Source organism: Clinocottus analis, unplaced genomic scaffold (genome assembly GCF_023055335.1).
Source record: "Clinocottus analis isolate CAN_PGR_092001 unplaced genomic scaffold, fCliAna1.0.p SCAF_10, whole genome shotgun sequence".
Lineage (NCBI taxonomy): Eukaryota > Metazoa > Chordata > Actinopteri > Perciformes > Cottidae > Clinocottus > Clinocottus analis.
This window is the reverse complement of record NW_027175821.1, coordinates 7273682-7298877: the sequence shown is the minus strand read 5'-3', so window position 1 is coordinate 7298877 and position 25196 is coordinate 7273682. Positions and strand designations below refer to the sequence as shown.

Here is a 25196-nt window from a genome sequence, read left to right as displayed (position 1 = left end):
TGATACTGCTGACGCCTGAGTCCTAGACGTTGCACTTAGAGTGTCTCCTGCAGGACATTATTCAACTACACACGGGCACTACAAAGTCCATGAGACAGGAGTAGGCCACTACGATACCAAACACGCACATCCTCAGACACTGCGGCTTACTGAGGGTACTCAAGGTCATGCAGCAAGGCGCCACACATACAGGGTGCTCACTCTGAAGAAGAAAAGATCCCGGTTATCATCAGGTTGTCGTATGCATATTCACATAATGAACTACAGCACTAAATGTAGTGGGATAAAAAGACTCAGGAGAGATCCTCTGCATACGGGACTCAGGGTAGGAATTAAATCTCACTTGTGTACTTTAAACAGAGTAGAAGACCACATTAATGACTGCACGATTAGAAGTAGGCCACGTCCAAGCACTGGAGGCAAATCTGGCCTCGGGTTGTCTGCACTTCCTCAAAAACTGCACACAGCACGCACTGTGAGCTACAACTGTATCTTCGCTTCCTATTCTGTGCCGACTTTGCAGCAAAAGGAGCCTTGAGCAATGACAACACATACTGTAGATACTGTATGTACTCATCCTCACAGTGATCACGCAGCCAGACTAACACATGATGCAACATTTCCAAATCAATTTTGCTCTTATGATACAACTTCTCCCATCTGCCTCATTTTTAAAAACATTCCTCATAATGTTTTTGTCGGTGGAACGACGATAAACATCCTCCCTGTTCCATGTTTCATTAGCAACCTGAGGGGGAAAAAAAGGGTTTTCCTCTAACATCTGGATGTTAGCTACCTTGAGTGAAAAGTCATATCGGATCAGATCCCACTACATCAAATGCAACTTGAGGGCACATTATTTATTCATTTAGCAGCTGACATCCAAACCATGCCCTAAACGGTGACACTTTGAAAAACTATTCCTCTGTGCCTGAACTGTGCCGATACACAGACGACTAGCGGGATCTGGCAGGGGGACGGGTTTTATGTTCCTTTTACCAGGCAGCAACGCAGATGAGACGGCACAACGAGGCCGTTGTTGTTTTCTAGCTGAGGAGCCTCGGAGCCTGGGAGCTTCTGTGAGAAGTAACACAACAATGAAAGCCTGCTGTAAAATTTCATGTGACTACAAGGCCCTGCCGCAATTTTCATATCCACAGAAAAAAAAAGCCCTCGGAGCCACAATTGCACATCACATATTACCAATAGTTACCCCTATGGTGAACAGAAAGCCTGGCTAGCATAAATACTGGCCTGTGTGGGTTTGTCTCAGTTTGTGTTTATGCGTGTGTGGGTGATTTTTTTTATTGTCCTTTTCTATGTTTTATGAATTGGCAGTTAAAAAATGGTGGCTAAATCAGGAGACATCTTTTACTCAGCCGGAATAGGATCTAGGTTTTTATACATAGCTTGCCCGACAGAAGCAAAGTGCGATGCTTTCAGGAACAAAAGCACGTGCTAATAGGAAATATTCTCTTTTCTATCTCAGCACAAGACTTCTTTTCACCTCTTGATCTTTTTAATAATTTAAAAAAAAACATCTGTATACTTGCACCCTTGTGGTGACCTACAGAAGGCCACAATGGTGAAGATTGCCCTCAAACTTAGGAGGTTAGCGTCAGCGACTTGGTATGCAGACATACTCCACGGAGGAAATCCATATGTGATGGATACAAAGAAAAGGTTTTCAGTGGAAGAGGAGAGCCGCCTCTGCAGGATTAAGTGCTTTAGATCTAATGATGAGAAGGGGCCTGTTTTTATTTGTTTTCAAACAGGCATTTTGCTCTTGATGGAATGGCGTCTGTGTTCTGTCTCCGGAGGGTACAAATGCTCATCAAAGACCTGGCTTTGTCAAACAATCCATAAACTCTTAATGCCACATAGCACAAGACACTTGCTAGACAAGTTCAGGAAAAGAGCAAAAATCGATGAGGGCCAATTTATCCCAATTTACAATGTGATTATGGTACATACCGTTTTAAATCATATACTTTTGGTGTTTGATTGCGCGCCATACGGGGAAAGCTCATGTTCAGGGAAGTTAGCCCCTCCAGCTCAGAATTCCTTGGTGGGATTCTAGCTCTTCCTATCAATATCTGTGGCAGTGGCTGCCAGAATATTTGGTGGCTCTGGATGCCCGGGGCTGTAAATCTGGGCCAGGGGTTGTGTGGGATGCTCAGATAAATGGGTTGGGCTTTGTTTTATTGCAGCACTGCTTGTCTTAACTTTCTGTGTCTACCAGGGATTTAGAAAATGTGCTACTGTCCTTGGGCCTCTCTCTGCAACAGCGGCTCTGAGTCGGGTTTGAGTCAGCCCTGGTGCCCCAAGATTACATAAATATCCTCTATGAGCCATTCTCCACTATATCCATGCTTTACTGTTTGGTCACTCTTTATCTTTAGCAGTGTTGTTTTTTTTTATGCTGGTATGGGGTGCGAGGCTCAGATTAAAAGGGAAACTGAGAATCTTCATTAACCCAATTTGATGAGTCCTTTCACACTGTGCTGAACAATTAAATGCATACGAGTAAATATTTCCTGAATGGAGGATATTCTGCTCTCAAGTCCTCTGCTCTGAACCTTTGCTAATGGATTTGACTAAAAAAGACCTTAACATGTGATGCAGCTGTTTGTCATTCGTGTGCAGCAAAGCATCAATATGAAGGAAAAGTGGGCCACCGAGACACAAAGCACAATTATCCCCGAGGAAATATGTCACATTTCCGACATCTTTTGTGATAAGGTTTCCTCATTCGTGCTTCCTAATGTCTCCTTTCAAAAAGCACATGGGAAACAAAGCTATGGCTTATTAGGTCACTCCTGAAATTCCTTTCTACATAGTGATCATGGATCTGCTGGGTAAATCACATGGGTATCGTTAGAATCAACCCTGAGGAGTCTTGGGGTGCGTAAGTGTCTGTGTACGCTGCATAATGACACTCCTTTCGGTGTTTTTTCAATAACCAATCAAGCAAGAGGATGTGCAGCAGTTGGGAAGTCTTGCTGAAAAATATTGTAAAGTTCAGATGCCTTTTGCGCTGTAACATACAAAATACTTCTTCCTTTCAATTATTTATTTCTGATGTAGACTTGGGAGATATCTTTGTCATACAAATCAAGAAGAGATTGAAAGAATGTAAATTCAATATCCTTGGTAAATTGTTATTCTTCAGCAGCAATAGCAAATACCTCCATTCGACATCCCATTAGTTAACATATTACTGGGTGCCAGGCTACCAAAAAGCTTCAACAATAAATGCTTATTGTCACGGTTTGCGGTTGGACTTGGGGCTTCTGTAGAATTTTAAATGAATTTCACACAAATGTGTGTGACGCAGGTTTGGATTGAAAGAGGCTGTGATTAAAGAGAATAGGAGATGGGAATGCCAGTTGATTCTGGGTTGTCAGAAAACCTTGAATCATTTAGTAATTTTGAACATGGCAGGGAGATCTGCCACAATCAAAAATCTCCACATAAAAGGCGGAGCGCCGAACACAATTCGGTTACATTTGTATTCTGCTTGTTGTTTGTGTACCGCTGTAAAATACAGATAGTTAAGCTGTAGTTGTCCACAGCATGAATAAAACAAACGTGGCAGATTTTAGTTTGACTGGCTTTCTCCAGCCCAGAGCTCACTTGTCAAAAGGCTTATCCAGGCTTACCTTTCTCCAACCTAACCATTTTCCTCTTGTTTCCTTTCAATCTCAACTCTTCCTCCTGTCCTTGCTCTTATCCTCTCTGATCCCCGCTCCATTCCAGATACTCTCGGAGAACCATTTCTATCCAACAGTATCATTTCACTCTTCAGCTTCAGGACCAAACTGCCCACCGTTATTATGTCATTCAACACCTGTACTTAAAGCTGGCTGAAATTCACGGTGGGCGCAGGCTGAAAGGACCTATGAGAGAAACTCCAGCCCTGGAGTGTCTCGTCCCACCGCTTCCTGTTTTAGTGACTCGAGAGACAAGACAAGCGCCACTTTCTGACTCCAGGACTGTTGTATTTCAAATGGCTTTTAGCCCATGAACTACCGCATATTAATGATCACGGTTCAAACTGCGTCCCACATAGTATTCATATTCTACGAATAATACACGATTATGGATTTTGGAGTGCATAACTTGGCCAGTTTTAGCATAAACCCTCAAATCTGTGCTACTTAAAGGATCAGAAAAGTGCCTAAAGGATCCCCCTAGTGCTATGTGTTCGCCCACATCACCAAACTCTTCAAACAAAACTTCTTTTTTAGATAAAAAACAAACAAGAAATGAATCAAAGTCTCAAGCTCCTGCCCCCGTCCTCACTTTTTCACTCAAACCTTTGTCATAGTGACCTACAGCCACCAATTCATCAGACCTGCTGTCTTGGGAGAGCACGCCACAGGGCTATTTCTGTAGTGACCCAGATTTTCAGGTGAATCGGGATCCATATCAACGTAATGAGCTGCAGCGAGTCGAAGAGAACATATTAGGTGAAAAAGCTATTTAGCGTGCATTTTAAATGTTAAAGCTTGACATTTATACACTCACAATATCTAAACTAATCAATAAGCTACATGTTGTATTATGTAAAGCTCCAAGAGCCATGCAAAGTGTGTATCGTGGCTTCAAAACACAACACAGAGAAAGTTCCCCCAGTCTAATTTCCTTCAATGGTAATTTTGTCAGATTATTATCAAGTCAATTTCCTGGAGCCTGTTCTTACACAAAGTGATGGCGTGATGATGGAATCATTGCAAGAACGCTATAATTGTGGAGGATGGCTGTTTTTTGGGACGAATGCGGGCACAGATGGGCCCTGAGTTTGATGGAGGTATTTTTCCGTCCTCAAAGGCTATCAGGAGTCATTGCCAAGCTGGCGAGGGATATAATTAGACTACAGTCAGGAGCAGGTCTACATGTAAGCACCAAAATAAACCAATCCCAAAGCTGGTACTGTCCTATTAAGGAAGAGGGTTTACAGGGGTATTATGGGACATATAAATGCTTCCGCACTGTAAAACACATTACTATAAAAAAGACTGGATAGATTTGGTAGCGTATTATTTACTGATCCATATTGCTTTACTCTTGTTACCCTATTAAGGTTACTGGAGACTAAAACTATCACAGAACACAGTGGACATCCATCAAAGGGCTAACACACACCACACACACACACACACACACACACACATCCACTCACACTCACAATTCATACCTGCAGGCAAGCTAGTCTCCAGTCAACCTGATTTGCATGGATGTGGAATGTGGGAGGAAATGTGAGCATCGCTACAGACAGAATCTTGCTACCACTGACGGCACTCAAGACATGTCCTCACTATGGTTTTGGGGGATTTGGGACACCAGAATGGAAGTTTACCTTCTACCGTATTTAAAGTTGATTCTGGTAAAAAAGTAAAATTAAAAAAAATGCTAAAATGCCTGAAAATGGACTGTTCGAGGCGAGAAAAATTAAAGATTTAAAATTTATCCACCAGACTTGGATGCCTGCCATCTGGGGGAAGGGTTTGAAACATTTAAAAAGATAAAAGAAACACTCGAATCAATAGGGAAAATGCAGAGGAAAATCGTTATCTGCTTTTCTACGGGTTTAGTCACAAGATTCTGAAAGGAAAATTTGAACTATTTCTAAAATCCTGCCTCTGGCCCTGAGTAAAAACATAGTCCACTCAGGGACACACCAAACGCCTTTTGGTTGACTGAGCTTAACAATTACAGTGCGATACACATAATTTCATCTGGTTTCCTGGATTCTCAAAAGCCAAAATAGTGGAAAAAAAGAAAAGCTACATAGGCAACATCTCAGAGAGCAAGAGCTATGAAGAAGTCATGTCTCTGCCTAATGCCTTCTCCGTGTACTGTCACGAATACAGGTGAAAAGTGCAGTAGAGAGTCTGGCTGAAAACAGATGAAAAAATAAAAAGATTATAAATAAACACTTCTTCATTATTTACAACTTGCCTTAAGACGGGAACAAAAAGATAAGGCAGCATGACACAGCCGCTGGCATCAATTTCAGCAGTGATTTGGTTAAATCGAATATCTAATCACAAATCCTCAATAATGGCGAGAGGGCAGAGAGGAAAAGAGAATAAAAAAGAGTTTAAAAGACTATATGTTATCCAAGAGTTTGCTCAAGGTGCAGGGGTCTGTCAGCATACGACGGCCAGCCAGTTTCAAAGTATTTGAGTATGTGTGTGTGTGTGTGTGTGTGTGTGCATGTTTTTTTTTAGTATGTGTGTTTATGTATGAGAGTGAGGAAGGATCTTTATTAATCTCCTGCATTACTGCAGTTATTTCCACTCTCTCCATCACTGGCAGCATGTGCTCTGTGAGATTTAAAATATTTAAATCTGTAATCTGTCAGCATTATGAGGTTAACACACACACACACACATCCGTGAGACTGCGTTCATCTCCGTCACCATGACTGGCGCTTCCCGTGGCCCGACACACATCACGAGGACCTGACGCGGCCTTTTGTGGCTCCGGCTGGGAAAGACTCAGCGACTGGTGTCTGTAATTTCTCAACAGCGGTAAAGACATGCTGCTGGACCCTTGAGAAAAATTATAGAAAATGCGTGTCGCTGAAAAAAAAAAAAAAATACAACGACAGAAAAACAAGCTGCGGCATTGCAAAGCGCGAGGAAGCCTCTAATTGTTTCCCCAGTGTGTGTGACCCAGTGACTCTGGAGGAGTTCTTACTTGTTCTTTTACGACGGATAAACCAGCATTCATTATTGATTTGGTGGCACAGACTCTTACACAGTGGGCCCTATAGTGTTTTCTTAGTTTGGTTGCATTAGAGCCTCCCTAATACGCACACCTTTCTTACACACAGTGCCTTATTTTCCTAACACTCTGAATTAATAACTAAGACTGAATAAATTGAATGGGATTAAAGCTTGAACGACAGTGACCCATATATGAATATTAGGTTGATGGGAGACACTCCAACGTAGCCCATTTAGCCAGCTCCATGTCATGTCTTCATACGACAGGCTTTTACTAAGCTCCTTAAGAGCCTGCCCCTGGGGGATCTATGGTAGGCTGGAGGTACTGACTCAGGCCTTATCTTCACTAATTTACCCCATGAATTCGACGGGCCCTCTCGCTCGTGTGTCCTGCCAGGCCCACACAATACTTACTCCACGTTAAGAAAATGAGGAGAGAAAGGGGCTTAGCGATTGCTTAGATGGATAAGAAGGTGGGGAATTGACGGGGGGACGGGGGAAACGCACACCCTGCCACATCAACTTTACCTGGACAGTAACGTTCATCCCCGGGATTTGAAAGTGTTGATTCCCTGTCACTTGTCTGTCTATCCTTAGGGTGGATTAAGCAGAATAAAATGCAATTTAAATCATATGGATTAAGGTGAACTTTTCGCAAACAAACAGGCCGGGCCTCACCCCTGTCAGCTCCAAAGTAGCGGTGGGATGACTGCTTCTTTGTTCCCTTCAGACTTACCTTAAATTCCTTTTGACAGACAATTTAAAATTCTAATGAGATGGCAGGCTGCAGATGTGGACTTTTAGAGGACAGAAAGTGCCAGGGCCACAGAAATCTATACATAAATTTCAGAGTTAGTCGTTTGTCATATCATACTGCATGTGCAAGAGCCATATGCAAATCATAGCCTGCAAATAAGCGTGACACTTTCCCAAAGTAGAATCGATGGAGTGTTCGCCAACTTGCATCCATTGCTTCAGTGGACTGACTCCTGTACAACAGTTAAAAAGCTCATTCATGTCTTTTGCATGTTCCACATGAATGAAACAAACTGAGCTTCGTCCCAATCTAAGCTTATGTAAGTCTAAGTACAGAGAGCGGCATCTGCATCTGAGAGCATGTCTCGCTATCATGGCAGCCGCCCACCCCCGCCTCCCGTCTTCTCTCCCTCTGTGATGCATTTTTAAAAAGTCTCCTTTTAAAAAAGAAAACAATTGAAAATAGCTCCTCTCTGCAGCTGCATACTTGGGTATGTCCCTGATTTCAACTCAGCAGGCTTCATCATCTGTCTGTGTATTACTGAGTGTGAATGTTATAATTATTAAATAAATAATAAATAGATAACTTCTGGCAGACAGTGAGTGGAGACATACTGTGTGACATCTGCTTTGTAGTTAGAATGGCGATGTCCAAAAGAAGCGTGTTTACTAAGCAGACATTGGTCTTTGGCAGGGAAACCTGTTAGTCAGGGGAGATGTTTTTGGGCCATGAACAATGGAAAATCGCTGTTAAATATGTTATGTGCAGTAGACTTGAGGCGTATCTTTGTGCCTCAGGCCAAAACCATTTTGTTAGTCAAACAAAGACTCTTTCATTTTCTCACGGATTTAACAAATATGTCTTCTTCATTATTAAAACGAATATGACACAAGTGTATTTTTTAAAATGACTTTGGTAATACAAAAAAAAAAACAATCAGGGTGTTTTCTTTGGCAATCATGTCACAAGAGGTGTGATTTAATGTTGATGAATGCACATCCTCCTGAGCAAATACGAAGAGACAGGTTTATCCTCCATCATTAGTCACTGTACATCTACGTCTGGAGACAGATTATGAAAGAACTCAGATGACACATCGCGATACACAATGTGACTTGTGTTTAAAATACACTTTAGTGGAAAACCTGAAGGACTTTCAATCATTTACATTGAAGGGATTGTGGCGTTAACACAGATTTCTCCCACTAAACAAAAAGATTCTCTTGCACTGACATAAGAGGAAGTCTATAAATATAAATATATATTTATATGTCTGCATTGTAAGACATTCATACAGACTGTGTCTTTAAGAGCATCAGCCATCAAGGCCAACTCAAAGCTTTTTCCTTGAAAATGTAGTGAAATATAAAAGGCATTAAATCCAAATTCTCCCTCGAATGCCTTTTCCTTATTGTGCGGATGACATTGCGAAGTGGTGAAAACAGTGCGAGAACAATGACAGACTCTTCTTCAGGTGTGGGATAGGCAGTGATAGGACATATTTTTTCAGAAGGTCAGAGGTATCCATTTGGGAAATTACTCAGCTCCTGCTCCTGCTGCTCCAAGACAACACGTCAAACACAGTGAAGAATATTAGAAAACACAAATAACCTTCCGCATCCTCTCTCATACGTGCAAACACACACCTCTGCATATACACAGAGGAGCACGCCTTCCGTCCACGCATCTGGATGTGAGAGCAATAACGGGAGCGTGCGGGGAGAGGCTCTGAAGGCTAAAGAATAAGAGGGCTCCCGGGCCAATGAGCGCCTCATCCATGTTAAGCCAGGCCGAGGCGTACTCAGGTGTATTCACTTTAGGTCAGGACGAAGCCTCGCTGACCTTTGCGGCAGGCAGGGCGTCTCGCTGAGCTTTTCTTGAGCAGCCCGGAGACTCGCAGGGTAAACAATAGACTCGGTGCTGCACTTTGAAGCGCTGTGTTAGTGTATGCGCCTGTCAGTGATCACATGTTGACCACTTCTCCGAGGCCCCAAGGCTTCAAGTCCAATATGTCCGGCTAATGAACACCTTCAGCGAGCCGCGTTCTCGGTAATTATTCTCCAACTGCGGAAACACGATGCTCTGATTTTTGGCTGCCATGATTGTTCCACGGCTCAAGCACAAGCCCAGGACATTTTCAGAAGAAAAAGGAAGAGAGAGAGAGGGAAGAATGGATATTAAAACAGCAGGGAACTTGAAAAATAGCACTTTGCTGGACTGGAATACAAAGTCTGAAGGGCCGGAGAGAGAGAATTCATAAGCAGCGGAAGCAGCAGCAGCAGCATGCATAATCCTTTGCGTGATATCGAAGACACACACAATATAAATTAACGCAATTTGGCGGCAAATCAAAATCCAGAGAGTGCTAATCAAATTTCATAGGGTGGTTTTTAAATGCGCAGCAACAAAAACTAGGAATTGTATGTGTCTGCGTTATTATCACCCATTAAGCGCTTCTGTCATCAATAGTGTGGTATGCATGCCAACTAAAAGGCTGGATCGTTTCCTAAATGCTTAGGTTTCAGGGACACATTGCTTATTCAAACAATCACCATGACAACTTGTGCTTGACATTTTCCCTCCCTCTTCCCTTTTTAGGATTTTTCTCTCACAGTTAATTATTCTCTCTACCGTTGACTACAATGAGGCTATTTATCGTGAAGCCTATGCCATGTGTCCAGCAACATTAAGAGTGGAAAGTGGCCTGCAGTATCATCACAGCGCTGTGAATTCATACTTTGAATTGGTGGTGGTTTCCACAGCTGTCACAGGGATTAGAGAGATGGGAAATTAGATTGTTTACTTCGAAGAATTGAGTCATGGAAAAGGTCAAAAGATCAATGATGAGGAGAGGTAGATTCATAGGCAGCTTGATCAGAGAAAGGCCAGGGATGTAATACTGAAAGGCACACTTGTTGTCGCTACACGACAAATAAATATCCTTAATTAACCTTATTGAACCACATGCATTGTGCTTAATTCAAATTGAGCGAGATGTTTATCCACGCATAAGCTTCAAAGGTACCAGTTGCAAAACTAAGACGAAAAAAAAAAAGAAAATAGGCAAATGGGGATCCCCACGTATGCATGTGGCAGATCCTGCTGCTCCTCAGTACAACAGATGGAGGTAGCTGCTGCAAACTGGTGCCAGATCCCACTCTCATTAAAGAAATACAATCTTATCTAGCCTGGGCGATTTGATTCAGTAATTCTTCTGTTTCATTTCCGTTCAACTTTAGAGCTCGCAATTTCATTTGCCTGAAACAAGTCACCGGGCTATTTCATTTGCGTTAAAGGGAGAGAAAGGACAGAGAGAGAGAGAGAGAGAGAGAGAGAGAGAGAGAGAGAGAGAGAGAGAGAGAGAGAGAGAGAGAGAGAGTCTGGCTGCGGGTCGCGCTGCTCCATCACGCACACAAGATGTCTTTATGCTCAAGTAACAAGTGCTCTGAGCAATTGTCACATTATTTATGTTCTGCATTAACGGTTGCAACACGTTACATCTGGCAGCGTACACGCACGCACGCACGCACACACACACACACACACACACACACACACACACACACACACACACACACACACACACACACAGACACACACACACGGTTATCCAGCTTTCAAATCCTTGCCTCTAATGAGACTCCGTTCGAGTCAAATCCACATTGGAAGTGTCCAGCCGACGTGCTTTGGTGCCGTTGCAATGCGCTGCGTCGATGCCGCGCCACCAATGTGCCGCTCTTTATCTTTACGGGCAACACAAATACAAGTGGTATAACGTGAGAGCAAGTAGCCCGATGCGCCCGCTTCCCTCTGCATCCCTCTTATAATTATAACTCACTCACCGCGCACGCAGCCTTGATATTTCTCCCCCAGCTGCTCATCAAGTATCATGACGTGACTCACCTGCCTGGTCGAGGTGTAAATCCCCCCATGCCTTTTGCTTTTGTGAGAAGAAAAAGCCGGGACAATGTTTCACTGTTTCGGGCTCTTCACTTGCTGTGTCGGGTATACTCCAAATATCCGTTCAGTCTCGCACTGCTTATGTTCTTCGGGAATGACCTTCTTGCATCTCTCATTATCCTCTTCTCATTTTAATGGATTTCTCCCGCGTTATTGGGTCATTGTGTGTGTGTGTATGTGTGTGTGTGTGTGTGTGTGTTTTTTCTCCAGCGGAAAGCTCTCCTCCTAGTCCTGGCGCGTCTTGATGCTTTTTGCCTGGACTATTTGGTTCAAACGCGAGCTTGGCGGGAGCGCGCGGCGCGATCCCGGATGAATATTCGGGAGCGCCGATTGGAGATGGAGAGGAGAGTTACTAGGTAACCAAGGGCACACGCATCATACATGAAAAGGAGCAGAGGATTTATATCTCCCGGCTGCTCTGCCCTTCTGGACTGTCGTATTTGACAGGTCATCATAAAGGGCTTTTTTTTTCTTCTTCTTTGTTTCACTGAGGGGGCTCACTTCACTCTCACAAATAACATCCTATTAAAAGGCATCGTTCTTTCTAGGGCAGTTTGGTCCTATGGGGATTTGTTTTACTAGATATTTCCCGTTTAATGATATAAATATGAACTTGTTAAAGAGAAATCATATTTGCAAAGATAAAGTGTTGAAAAGAGCAAAGAGGACTTTACTGAATGAAGATGCATCAAAAGTTCCCGAAATGCTGAATAAGTAACAGAAAAGAAATGTGGCTTTCAACTAACGGTCAACTCTTCCTTAGAAGACTTACTTATGGTGAGGGAAATTATGAATCAGTTAACTGGATAGAAAAAAGACATACAGGATCACATTCTGAGCGACAGTCAGGGGTTTCAAACATCTGAGCGATAATGTCATACGTGCATATACAAATATATTCTACATACATACATATATTTATATTTATCTAGAGGGCGTTCACTTAACTACACGTTCACATACATCGTGTAAGTGTGGGGTGCATTGAGTGGCAGGTGCTGAGGTATCAGGCTTTGCAGCAGCTCAGTCACCTCCCCAATAAACCTGAGCTTGCATTACTCCAAGAAGTTTCCTGTAATTGCATGCTGAAACTTCTTAATTGATTTACTTGTCAGATCGCAAACGTTTGTGACTGTGGTTTCACAGAAATGTTCTGGAGAGATAGTCATCTCTGGATGTGGCTCTTTGTGTGAGGCTCACATGACACTATGGAACAGTTTATCCCTCCACAGAAGTCCGCTCACTCTGTTGACATTTTTTAATCTGAGTTGAAAACACATCTCCACTCCTTGGCCTTTAAATCCATTTGAGATCAATACTGCATCATTTGTGCTTTATCTTTCTGCATTGTTCCTCTATTGCCCTCGTGTTTATGTTGTCCTTCACGCGTTTGTCAGTTTACTGAAGTCGTGCAGCACTCCGGTCGACTTTATCTGTTTTTAAATGTCCTCCGCAAATAAAGTTGACATTAATTTTGCAGTGAAACTGACCAGCAGCCTTTTGAATGTCCCTCATCGTTTGCAGCTGTTCTTTATCAAGATCCAGTTAAATAAAGAAAGTGCATTTTAGGAGTTTGAAAGTAACGACAAATTGCAATGAGCGACCCGTAAAGGTCATTTTATGCAACTATTACCATCACAATAGCTTCTTTAACCTATTTAACATCTTATGCCTTATGCATATATATATATATATATATATATATATATATATATATATATATATATATATATATATATATATATATATATATATATATATATATATATATATATATATATACATGACCCTCTGCATGTAGATCATTTCATTGTACAAAAGTCTTCAATGTTAACAAGAGTCACAACTGAAAAGCAAGAGCTGCCATGTGTTACTGTCATTCATAACTCACACAGTAGAAAATAAATCATCAGGAAGGCAGAGACACTGACACAAACCTCCTGACAACAACGCAGCCGTAAGACATCTTGTGTTTTAACAAGAAGCTCAATGAACTTTCCAGCTAGATACACATTTAAGAATAGACAAAACTTTGTCTCTGAAAGCAGCAAAACAGTCAGTAACATCACAAAAAAAAAATCATTGAGCATCGAGAAGTGGTCCGCCTTATGTCACAGACGTAAGACGGGGTGTTGCAGTCCTTCAGGTAGGCACAGGCGAGTCATTCACACTCACAAGGGCAATTCTTCTCTCGAGGAGGGTGTCAGCTCAGTTGCAAACAGATGAATGTTGTGCCTGCCCTGAGGCAACTGGATGGTTAGTTCAAACGCATGCCGGAGAATAATATTTATGCCTTAGGAGTGAGCTTGAGCATCACAATGTCAGAAGGAAAACACTGGATGGTGTCTGAATTCTATTTTTTGCCCGAGTGGAAATTTGCTGAACACGAAGCTCAAATCGTGGCGACTTACCGCCACCTACAACATTTATAAAGGGACCTGTCACGTCTGGGCATCCGAAAACTATAAGTGAAAATAGCCGGCTTGATAACGTTCAGTCAAGCAATATTACTGCAAAAAATACCCATGAGTCCCCATGAGAAACAGGGGGAATTGATTAGAGGCAACGTTTTAGGGTGCAATACTGGTGGGAAACTGCTCTTACTTTGAAGTGTTCAAACACGACACGAAGATACACTGTGAGGGAAATCATTTGCTTTGCTGAGGAGTTCCATATTTGAATACAATTTATGAGAATTTCTTATCTTGGAATTAGGAACAAAGCCCATTAATGAGCATTACAAATGTAAAATATTTGAAGATACCTAAAGAGCTAAAATGGCCAATCTTTTCAGATGTTTAAAAAAAAATACATTAAAAGGACACGTGTTAAAAAAAACCCGGCTAAAAAACACTTGTCGTGACACATGCAGGTAAAGCAGCACAGACAGCACAGACGAGGATGCACACAAGAGCAGGAAAGCAGAACAAAAAGCAAACAACGGATATCAGATCTGTCAAATACTGTAGAGTCAAGATTAAGGAAGAAATGTCGAGCAGGAGATTCAAGACGGGGAAGACAAACAAACAAGACAGTCCAGCAGGACAAGAGTCAGCAGAACAGTAAAGAAGATAAGTGACATCCGGATGACCACGACTGGATATCAATAAGGAATCATTTCAGCTGCACTCAAAAGGAATAGGAAGCATGAAGACCTTGACAGTGTCTTCTTAAGGAGTCCAATCCTTTGCACTGTCTTCTTAAGAAACACAAGTAACCAAAAAAAAACCCACATATTTCCCTGATCTGAAATAGCTCCCCAGTAACTCTCTACTTCTGCATCAGTGGTGCTATTAATTTAAACGATTATTGTTCCTCTGTTTTACGTGCCGATCTTTTACCCCCCTGAATCATATTATTCCTCCAGCTGCTGAAACCACAATCCTTTGCACAACAGAATCAGTAATTCAAACTGTTAACGCTGCAGGTGACTTTCACCCTGCCCAATATTTTGTCATGTCAACGATCTCAGAGCTGGATCTTAAAAACCAGACGAGGCTGTCTGTTAGCGTCGCATTGTCGAGCTTAACGGAGCTCAGCTCAAAAGAGGAAGTGGATAAGCTGGACTCGAAGGGAAGACAGCACTGAAGCAGATGTCCAGGGAATCCCCCACCAAAAAAAAAAACAATGTGATATTTTTAAATCCACAAAACCATGTTGTACTGTTTCTAACTGTGTGGAACACAACCATCAGCGGCCTCTTGAGGGAACCGATCACCGTAGAGGAGGCGATGGGTAAATTTAGTCTAATTATCACAGGCTCTGGCCAAGTACCTGCTATTTGTTAGAAGCGTGTTTTATAGTAAGAGTGAGCCGTTCACCTGACATTTACTACAGTCCTGATGAATTATCAAGGAGAGCAAAGTGATTCTCGTGCTTTATTTTACAATGCCCGGTGCTCTGCTGCTTGTCACTTTAACGAGAATGTGTCTTCATCCATTTGAAAGTCCGCAGGGAATTCTGAAGTTTTTCTAGAGAAAGCAGACTTTTCCTATAAATCAATCCCTTGTTCCACCGCCTGACCCGACTGGGAGCAGGTTGGCCGGGCAGCGCGGTTACCATGGAGATCGACCCTTCTAAAAAAGTGGGCTTTCTTTCGTGACACCAAATCCCACATTGTATTTTCGGGACACCGGCATTTTTATTTATTTATTTTTTTAGATTAACCGAAGATTATCTGGTTAATTAATGCCATAAATGTATTAAACATCTTGATCTACTTATCAGACAGACAGACAGACAGATAGATAGATAGATAGATAGATAGATAGATAGATAGATAGATAGATAGATAGATAGATAGATAGATAGATAGATAGATAGATAGATAGATAGATAGTGGATGGATGGATGGATGGATGGATGGATGGATGGATGGATGGATGGATGGATGGATGGATGGATGGATAGATAGATAGATAGATAGATAGATAGATAGATAGATAGATAGATAGATAGATAGATAGATAGATAGATAGATAGATAGATAGATAGATAGATAGATACTTTATTCATCCCCACGGGAAAAAGAAGAGGTTTGTGGGGAGTAGAAGACATGGAAAATACTCAATAACAAAACAGAACAGCAGAGCGTATTCAATTTAAGTCATTTAAATAATAAAGAAAGCACAACAATGCAAAGAATGTGCAGTGTAAGGAGTATATACAGTGAAATAGAAGTATGTACAGTGACTAACTGAACCTGAAAAGCGATGCGAGGGCTATTGATGTTGACGTTGATGCAATTGAAGGAGGATCTGGCCAGAGGTGATTTATTATAAAGTCTCATAGCAGAGGGCAGGAATGTTCCCCTGAATCTTCCCTTGTGACAGATGCTCACTTTTTGATCATATAATCGCTGTTAGGGTCACAACCACATGCTACTTATTACATGCATAGGCCTGCAGGGCGTTTACGCTGAGTTTATCCTGCTAATCGAGCAACAGGGTTTTCTGTTTTGAAGTTCTGTCTTGTGTCTGGGTCTTGTGACGCCTGTGGCCTTCAGTAACCCTTTTACTTTTCAACATCTATCTGCCTCAGGGTCTCTGTGCTGTTGTCCTCACTCAACATTGCTGAGATCAAGTTTGAATTGTTAACAAAGGCACCAAGCGTAGCCTTGATAGGACTACTAAGAGTATTATTATTTCTACAGCACAATTTAAACGTGACTTTTTGCAAAAAACAAATTTAAAAACGATGATAAATAGCAAAACGGATGGTAGCCCCTGGTGGGTCTGTGGATTAAATTCTGTGAAACTCATTTTCCCCAGAAACTCGTAATTTATTTCCGCTTATAATACAATCATTACAATCAATATCTTTTGTGTAACGTTTAATATGTTTGATAAGTAGGCGCATAATGAGCAGGATAATGCGGCCTCAAATTGCTAGTGATCACAGATAAAGCCCCCGGCTCACACCGCTCGGTGGTCAGGTGCTCTCAAAGGACTCGGACAAATTGCTTGTCAAAACTACATTCAAATATTTGGAGTCCCCAAAGACGAAGAGCAACTCTGTGTGTGTACGGAAGCTCAATTCTTCCTCAGCAGGCCGCAGCCGCAGCGCCTCGTTTTATCCACGTGAGAGAGAAGCTAAAATCAATCAGATAACAGTCACACTCAAAATAAAAGAAGCAAGACACGGCTGGTGCAGACAAACCAGAGAGCCTGTAGGGCACATTGTCAGAAACAGAAATCTTTGACCCGTGACTCTGTACTCTTAATTTATATTTACATTTTGGGGGCACAGGGCAGACATCTAACAAGCGCCGTAAGGTTCATCAATATAGCTCGAGTCCACTTCCCTGTAATTTATCCTCCTTTCACATTTATGTTCACGAGTCAGATGTCTGTGGTTAAAGGGGACACATAGCGTTCATTTTCTGGTTCACTCATACTTGTATTTTTGGTTTCTACTTGAACATGTTCACATGCTTTAATGTTCCAAAAAAAAAAAACTTGCTTTTTCTCATACTGACTATCTGAGTATATTTGAAAAAAATGATTTACATAATTTCTTTTTTTTTGCAAAAGGGATTAGATGTGGAGTTGCTTGGCATATTCTTTTGTAATCATTGTGTAGGTTTTGCTACAACACTGACTCACCTCAAGTGGGTCTCCATTTTCTAAAAAACTAATTATGTGACGTCGAGAACCCACTGTCTGCACCCGTCTTGATTTAGGATCCTTATGCAAAAGGTATTTTGTCTTCTTGTATAATGCATTTCTATTTATTTTCAAAATAAATAAAAGTCAGAGCAGAATTTCGCTTTCGGGATACTTTGAAGTTGACAGAACGTATTTCACTTGAAGCTGTTCCAAAGGAATCAGGATCCCCTGATCTGCTCTGCTGAGTGCTTCTGTCAGTTATCTGTAACAGCTGTCCAGTGCAGAGCATTACACACTTGTCACATGGGCATTATAAAATACTTCCTGCTTTATTTTGAGTCATTTGCAGCTTGTTTATTTCCCTCATTGTAGCTTATCGAAAGCTTCATCAATTTACTCAGCACCTTTCAGCCTTCGGTTTACAGGTCAAGTATCAAAAATAGAAAGGGAAGAGCGGTCAGATGTAACCGTGGCATGAATTTCTCATAGCAGTGTATTGATATTACATCCATATCTCACTGTGAAATTATGCCAGACAACTATTAAAATAAGATTTCCTCTTTAATCGACAATCTTTTCATCCTGGCGGGGATGAAAAGGTGATAGGATGATGACCTTGTACTTTATTACTTTCCTATTTAGTTTGTTGTTAAGCTGTTTATCACAATGTCTGTTTAACAGCTCAGAATATACTGTCACAGAAACACTGCACTTTGAAAATATACTAAGGCTCTATTAACAGTCCCGAGGTCAATGGCATAATGCAAAATATGGTGGTGACAAAACCTTAAATTATTTTGCGAAAGCGAGATTGAAAAAAACATGGGCAAAATTAATACTACATCTACATTTTCGCCTTCCAAACACTATTAAGAGGCTGTTATTTAAGTCCTAACATTTCAGGGAATCCTGATGGTGCTGGAATACCTTTATGGTTTACTCACAGTTCATGTCAACAGTCAACTCACGTTAATCCCGCTGTATATTGTACGCACCCTTTCATCAGTTCTCCTCTTAAACATCAATTTTCAGCATGGTTGAACTGCTTTTTGTGCTTTCAGAACACATTCTTGGTATTTTGAGACCGGCTCCGCGCAGTGATTGGGTCTCAGGCAGAGGCTGATTAAAGCGCGACACATCAGGCACTTTCCCGGGTAGCCTCGAAAATCAGCAGATCTCCCCAGGACCCCAATAGTCAAAGAAACAAAGAGTTTTAATCAAGCTGTTGATGCATGCGTTTAATACTAATGGCTTCATCAGACACACTTTTCACTGGTTTAATGTTGACTAGCACACTGTATTTATTAGGACACGCTTTTTCTGTACACTAATCTTAACGCCATTATCGTAGAAAAGGGTTAGTCACAGCATGTGTCACTGCCCAGGGGTGGGAGAGGGGATTTAGGGATATTTTTGTGCCAAGCGCCTAGGGCTCTGCTGGTCTTTTCCCTTACACAAGTCTATAAAAAAAAAGCTGAATCTAACATACTAAATGTGCTGTGTGCAGATTATTTTGCTGTCTGTTGTACACATCATTATATTTGTGACGTAAAATTACTCAAAAACTGAGGTAACAGGACTGTGCAAATGGGAAACGTTTAATTTTTCCGAGAGAAGTGTTCGCACAGTGATCATGTTGAAGTAAATAGTAGCCAGTTGAGAAAGCTCCAATCTTACTGTTTGCTATCAGTCTGTTTATGCTGAAGTGATACTTGACTAAACTGTGCAATAGGCAAAAAGCAGCTAGACAAGAGCTTGGCTCTCATGCTCAGATTTCCATATTTATTGCCTGAAATCCTGCAGGGAGTTCAACTGAATGCCAATCGTAGAGCTGACTCACTGAAACAAATATGCATCTGCAGCCTGCACACTGCAACCCAGACCCCGTACTGTATGACGCTTGATTGATTAGAATCTACCTTTTCAAGCTAAACGTTATAGTGTACGTAGCTCGCCGTGTCAGCGCGGAGACAGTGATGAAGCCCACCGGCTGCTGTTCTGTGTCGTAACGAGACCACAACAACAACCTCTATTTATAGAGCGCTCCTCCAAAGCAACGGTTCGCACAAGGTGGTAAAATCTAATCAGCAGATTAGGAAATCATTACAATTTCTAATCAAATGAATGTCAGTAATCTAAATAAGGACCACACTATCGTACAATATTGACAAAACCCAAGATAGTTTTAAGAAGACATGTGAAAAGTAAATAGTAAATACTGACTTGACCAGCTGGTCGACATGAGATCGGTGTTTGTGCTCACGTGGTCGCAAATGATGCAAGACGTTTAACAGAAGAAGCAAGCAGAGAAAGCAGCCTTACATATTGTAAATTTAATTTGACTTCTTCTGGACTGTACTGGGTAAACATGTGCAACTGATGACCAAGGAGCACAATAAGAGCCAAAATGGCAGGAATTGAATTACACTGAATTACAAGACTGTCCAGGAGTGTCTTTTACGTCTAAATGGTTGTGCTTTTGTTTCAAGAATGTGTGTGTTCATGGACCTTGTGGGTATTACTTCCTGCGTATGATTTGTCTTTAATAAATAGCACTCCATGTCACAACAAAAACAAAGAAAGGAGCAGGGAGAAAAGGGGGAAATAAACAGCATTGGTAGTAAATGGAAGTGGAACTTAAAGTACATCCTCAAAGCAAACGGAGATCCATCCTCAACACGGCCTGATGCATCAAGTCCCTCCCTTGTCTCCATACTGCAGACGCGGGCACGTGCACGCACCTTCGAGCAGAGACGTGTCTAATTCTTCTGATGCAAATGTGTGCATTGCCATTGTGAACTACGAGTCAATTATAGCGCCATGGTTATTCTGAGTGGGCTGAAGGTGGAGGCACCTCAAGACATTAGTATGCCAATGTGTTTAAAGGCCAATTTCACCCTGCATGCCTCTGGAACAAAACCCTCAAAGAATTTGCATTTCAACAGAATATCACTTTTCACTGCCTGTTTATGAATCTGCGTCCCATTGGTGCTCCTATTTCACATTACCTAGCCTGGATGCATAATCACTTTTGTGTCAAATTGTCTTCATTGAGTTGTATTAAGGAGAAGAAAAAAAACGGGGATTATACTTCCTCAAATTTAACTGAGAGCCGGCGTCAAGTGTACAATATTGTGTTTTTATGCAATATATTCCTCATTAAACACAGGATAACAGGGATGCATTGACAGTATTCATCGCTCTCCGGACTTAAACGTGGGTTTCCTCGTGCTGCGTGAGGAAATATTGTCAATCATATGTTTCACACCATTCTGAATAGATTCTCAACTTCCTCTTACAAAAGGACAAATTAGAGCACTGTATCTCCTGAGCGGCCCTCCGTCCCCCCTTTATCATTGGTGGTAATGACAGCTTTACACAGGGAACTAATTAGCCGGTTTTCTCCTGTCACTGCTGCCACCAGATGAGTGTAAGCAAGGTCTCACTGGGGGAGAGGAACGCCTTCGTCTCTCACGCTTCTGCCTTCTCAACTGTTTCCATAATTTCAAATGTTTGCCCGCTATATTTCTCTTTCGCTAAAAAAAAAGCGAGGTGTTTTCATACTTTGAGCGGATAATTGCAATTAACAGCTAAATAAGCATGTAGTGTATGAGTGGATCCCAAATGCAACACTGAATACCTCTGCTGAGAGATAGTAATTGAATAATAGATTCTTCCCCAGAATTTAAAAGCTTAATGTGATTTATAGCATTTCAAAGGCTGCTCTCAAACAGTTTTGAGTGTATGCAGTGTGCACTGTATGTCAAGCGATGCTATTAAAAATACAGCACTTGCCAAAACAAGCACACAAAAAAAAAGAAACTTTCTAAAAGACAATTTCTCACTTTGAAATGTTTTTAGCCTGGAGCATACAATAAATGAGGCTCCGGTGAGCAGGCAATAACTTTTGTCAACAATATACACTAAATGTTACGGGCTGGAGATGTGCAGTATGTCGTTGAACAGAATCCTACAAAACAACCACATGCAATGTATTTTTACCAACAATAATGTAATGTAGGAAGCACAAAAAAGTAGTTAAGAGAAACGTACTTAGCCACTGTTGCTTTTGTAGATTAGCAATACTCGTGGCACGCCAAGCACACAATTTCTGTTTTCATGTTAATCTTTTTTCTTTCTCCAAATGAAAGGAGAAAAAAATTATTGAACTGTATGTGAATATTAAATTAAAGAAGCTGCCACCATGAAATCAGTGACTTTGCTGAGGTGCACTCTAAAGTCAGCAAGGAAAGGAGCACTATGAGTGCAGACTTCTACAAGGTTGGTGAAAAAGGCATACAAGTACATATCAAAGGAGAAGAGCATGTCAATTATTTATCAAAGTAAGGAGAAATCACAAGGCAGACGTGTAAACAAAGGTAAGCTTCTCCAGGATGGTGCTGGAAACAGAAAATGGACAGGGCACATCGAGGCCAGCTCCATATCAGTCATAACTACACGAGAACAGCAAAAAAAAGATCGAATATAATTAGAAACTGACAAAAAAAAAATCCAACTTCAAGTCATTCTGCAAACGAGTTGAAACGATTCATCTTTCATTTATTTCTTTGACCACACACCGCCGCGAGAAGCATTACGGTTTCTACATGTGTATACTTCAGTGTTCTTTGTGACCCATAAAAGCTGCGGGTTGCAGAGGACCCTGCAGCATCTGTAGCTTTGTTTATCTGTGGAAAAGGTCAGCGTCTGCACATTTTCAACGTCTATGGTATTTACCTCAATTTGCAAACATGTAAGCGCTTGTGCACAAGCAGTCAAACTTGATTGCATTTACTGTGATGCGTTATAAACATATACAGCGCGGTGTTTGCATACATAAAATGTAATTTACATCAGACTCACACACTGAAGAACTCTGAAACGTGAGAGTTCTGGTTTGATGTGGACCCACATGAGAAATATAATCTATTCTGTTTTAATGTCTAGAAGGGGAGAAAAAAAACGGAGTGACCAAACCAGTGAACCGTGAACTTGGTTAGTGTCACATTTGCGGTTCCATTTATCACCTTCAATACTGTGATATAGGATCCCTGGAGGGGCTATATATAAGAAGCAGACACACAGCTCCTCCTCTCACTGCTTCTACTGACAACAGAAGCCCGATTCTCCCACCTGCAAAGTCTCCATCTGCTCCCCCTGCACAACACAACAACAGAAAGCTGCACAACCCAACACACCGTCAAGGCAACCTTGACTGTAATACCCTGTGACGGGTTGTATTTGACACAGGCATATCCGCTTGATGCTTTGCAGTTTTTTTTTTCAGCAGTTACAATTGTCTACAGAATAAATGCATTCGATGGTGCTATGAGATATTTTTTCTGTCTTTCCAAATTACATCCTGCCCGTGTTATTTTTTTGTTTTGTTATTGCATCTCAACTCTTCAAGCTGCAGGTCTGCAGCGCATCAGCGATAGACGGTGCAGCACACGGAGAGATGGAGAGGAGAGAGGGTGAGTATAGGTTTTGGTATGGTTTTAGTTATTCATGTGTAACTGCCCTTAAGACAAAAAAAAAAAAAAATATTCTCCACTATCTCACAATACAGGGAACCTGTAGTAGAAAAAAGAAACGCAGATCCCAACAACCTTAAGAGAGGAGATTTATGGGACCTCCATGAAGTGAATCTTCCATACAGAAAGTGATGGAGGAATGAGGGCACTTTAACTCCCATTACTATGTGATCAAAAGTCGTTTCTCACTCTAGATTACCCAGTGGAGGCACAGTGGGATCCTATAAAGACGGACCTGAAATCCTGAGAGATAAGGTATTGGCGGGTAACAATGGCGAGAGCGTGAGGGGCACACATTTCTCTTCATTAAGCGATAAATAATGCAGGGGGAATCATATGAATAATTTTCTTCCTAATGGATATTGCATGCTGAGAAAGGAATTCCAGTTCCAGTTTTTAAAAATTTAGCATGTGAAATGATGCGTCGCTATGTGACAAAGTGATTTTTCAGGGCAAGAAGAGAGTAGCGCAAATGCATCAGAAAGCTTTGGGAAAAAAAGTGAGACTGAGAGAGGAGAGATGCTGGGACTTTTCCCATCAAGTCAGACGGCATCAAATTACTTATCCTGCCAGGCCTCGCCTCAGATGTGCTGGTAAACACCAATATATTTGATCTAATTGTTAAACATTCGGGGTGTTATAAATCATTTCTATACTGCTCTACTTCTCCTTCAGACTGGGAAGTCGAGAACTCTGCACAACTGAAACCCATTCAAACAACTTTCTATATCCCTCACCGCATATAACTTGCAATATGTTTGGTCTGCTTATGTTTAGCTTTTATTATTTGTCTTTGTCTACATGCAGAGCTGGTGACCATGAACACAAACTCTTCTAACTATCCTGAAAATGATCCGGGGAATGCAACCAGCACCAGAAAAAAAATCAAGTTGAGACTTTGATTAGGAATCGATACGGAAATAGCTGAACGGTGTGAAAGAAATTGAATTTCCCATCTGTCTGAATACAGAACGTCTCAGACGTTATTCTCTTCATCAAAACTCTGAGATGCGTATACATAGGAAATGCACCTGCCATCACTCGATAGATGGGAAGCATGACAAACTATGGAAATTCAAATAGCATATCTGATAACGCACCGAGGCTCTTTCATTACGGCTGAACGTTCGGATGGATGAGTTTTAACATCCCGATGAAATGTATCTTCTTGCTGTCAAAGCGTGTCATAACTTGCAGTGACACATCTGTACAGATATGAAGGAAGGAGCAGAAGCATATGCCAGTTTACAAAAGCCGGGAATAAAGGACGTGGACTTCTTTCAGGCCCGTGTGATCATACCTGCATTCAGCAGCATGACATACAATATGCATATGTTATCAAAGTAAAAATCTGGCATGAAACTTTAATGAACAGTGCAACAGAGGGAGCAGTGCGAGAGCAAAGCTGATATGCTGAAGGCAATGTGGAATTGTTTTAACGAAGCGTAACGGACAAGACGCAGGGAACCTGGGAGAAGGAGAACAATCGCTGTGGGCATTTGCATTTCACATGTGAATGTGAGAGCCACCTCTGCAATTATACATACCACTGAGTTAGGACATGGCTGCAATCCACAAAGCAAATTCCCATGCTTTGAAAAGAGCCACAGTTTGCCTGGGGGACTTGGCAGCTCAGGTGGCAAGCATGGTTAATTTCGCCATTTGGGAGAACTTGTAAGCTTTAGTTTACACGGTCAGCAGCTAAACGTTACTTTCCCATCACCATCTGATCTGATTTGTCGTCCTTGGACTAGACTCTCTTTATCTTACTTTAAATTGCCGAACACTTCCACGAGTGAGCTGCGTTGCCCCGTTTTCCCAAAGCAAACAGCACAACACGATTCCAGCAGCAAATTGGGAGAACTGTCCTAGAGCATCAGCAAAGTTTGACCCCCGCCTACATGCAACCTATTTTGAAATCAGATTGGCCCCCGATTTACCTCCACACACCAGACAGCATTAGTCCGCACCAGGGCTGGAGTTGCTAGGCAACTGAAGACACTTGCTGCAGACTGAAATGATTCTTTGATTCAAAGAAAGATCTTATATAATGCCTTACAGGGGATACATTGTATTTAATTGCATAAAAATTGTCTTAGTA

General features: G+C 41.6%; 1 protein-coding gene and 1 long non-coding RNA gene across 4 annotated transcripts in view; one reads left to right on the top strand and one right to left on the bottom strand.

Moving 5' to 3' along the window:
* nlgn3a (neuroligin 3a) overlaps nucleotides 1–11716 on the bottom strand; it is a 113982-nt gene extending 102266 nt beyond the window's left edge. For all 3 annotated transcript variants that reach the window (XM_068585004.1, XM_068585013.1, XM_068585020.1), the window contains exon 1: nucleotides 11398–11716. The gene's annotated coding sequence lies outside the window, so the exon portion shown is untranslated. The remainder of the gene's footprint in view (nucleotides 1–11397) is intronic.
* Nucleotides 11717–22787: 11071 nt separating this feature from the next.
* Nucleotides 22788–24987, top strand: LOC137797165 (uncharacterized). The gene is made up of 3 exons (XR_011078776.1): nucleotides 22788–23035; nucleotides 23290–23350; nucleotides 23903–24987. It is a non-coding gene; the product is annotated as an uncharacterized lncRNA (long non-coding RNA).
* Nucleotides 24988–25196: the final 209 nt, after the last annotated feature.